Raw genomic sequence first — 1,697 nt, 5'->3', positions numbered from 1 at the left:
CTCTCTCTCTCTCTCTCTCTCTCTCTCTCTCTCTTTCTCTCTCATTTTCTCTCTTTCATTTCCAATCTCCTTCCTTCCTTTCCTCCTATCTCTGTCTCTGCATCTATCTTTATCAGTCTGTCTGGATTCAGTCTTTTTACTACATCCCAAACTGTTCCTGACTTGTTTGGACATATACCAGATATCTCCTCTAGAAACAAACAGCAGTTAGTCACCATGACATTAATGAATCAACTTGGTCCAGTAGGACCTTAAAAACATTTGAGACGTAGTCACAACCTACTGCTGGTAGAGCATAAAAAGGATAATGAGCAAGAATGCAAGGACAGGACCAGCTGTCCCTGTACCACACTTTCATTAACAATCTGACAAATAAAAGAACTAATTGAATCACTTTGGGCTAGGTGAGTAAAATATAGAAGTTAGGACTGATTAATTGATAGGAACAACTTAGATATCTGGTGTAATATAAACTGCAGTGGCAATTTATTTGACAAGACATTATGTCATAGAAAATGAAAAGACCTTCATAGTGGAGTAGGTGCTAAATGTGGCCAGAAAAGTTGACCACAGAGCCTATGGACTTTTGTGGAGTTTCAAAATGAATTGAAAGAAATAATAAGAAACTAGTATTGCCCTGATGAAGGACTGCACAGGCTATCCCTGTCGCCCAACTGATGGAGGGTTCTATTTTCATATTAAGGGTAGGATTGACTAGTATCTAAATGTTCTCAGCATTATAGATACTCAGTAGCATGTTTTGTGAGCATTTGTTCAGGAATTGGCAGTTTTTTTAGTCTCACTACAGTGATGTGACAAGGTGAATTTCACTAGAGATGACACTTTTATTTCAGCTGTCCTTCATCTTGGGGTGAATAGGACAAAATACTGTTAGGTTGTCCTAGACTTGTTAACTTGTATATTCATGAAGACAGCTTTTTAGAGTCAGAATATATTACAGAGTGTTAGACAGACTACTTAACTAGAATAGAGAACATTTCTCTGTTATCTGCCTTAATATATGCATTGCATCTTGAAGGTCAAGCTTAACACGGGTAACAACGGGGGTACAAAGAGAGATGTGGTTGTGAGCTATTCTTGGACAGCCATATTTTAAAAGTTATTATGCTATTTTGATGGAATTACAAGGGCTGTTTCATTTGTTCAACATTAAAGAATCTCTTTTTAGCAAGGGTATGAGTTGGTATTGTCATATCTATTTAAAAGGTGTAGCTACATGTTACTATCCTTGTCACTTGGGAAGAAGAGACATACAATACCAGTAGACACTTGCTTAAGAAAAGCTCTAGATTTTTAGGACTTTATAAAGTTCTTTTTTCCATATTATTATTATTTAATCTTTTTTTTTAACAGTCTAGTCATTATCTCCCTCCTGGCCTGCCCTCTGACAGTTCCTCATTCCATCCCCCCTCCGCCATCTTCAAAAGAATGTCTCCAATCCCCACTCCACCAGAACTCCCCACTCCCTGGGGACTCAAGTCTCTTGAGGGATAGGTGTGTCTTCTCTCACTGAGGCCAGACCAAGCAATCTTCTGCTGTATATCTATCAGGGGTCTTGGATTCTTGTAAAAAGTCAGCAAAGTATGGGTGTTGTGAGGCTTGGAGTTAGCCCAAGGAGTAAAATAGGTTTTAGACATAACATGGGGACATAGCACTATAGTACTATATGATCTATT

This window comes from Mastomys coucha, unplaced genomic scaffold (assembly GCF_008632895.1).
Source record: "Mastomys coucha isolate ucsf_1 unplaced genomic scaffold, UCSF_Mcou_1 pScaffold20, whole genome shotgun sequence".
Lineage (NCBI taxonomy): Eukaryota > Metazoa > Chordata > Mammalia > Rodentia > Muridae > Mastomys > Mastomys coucha.
Note: the sequence above shows the minus strand (reverse complement) of the source record.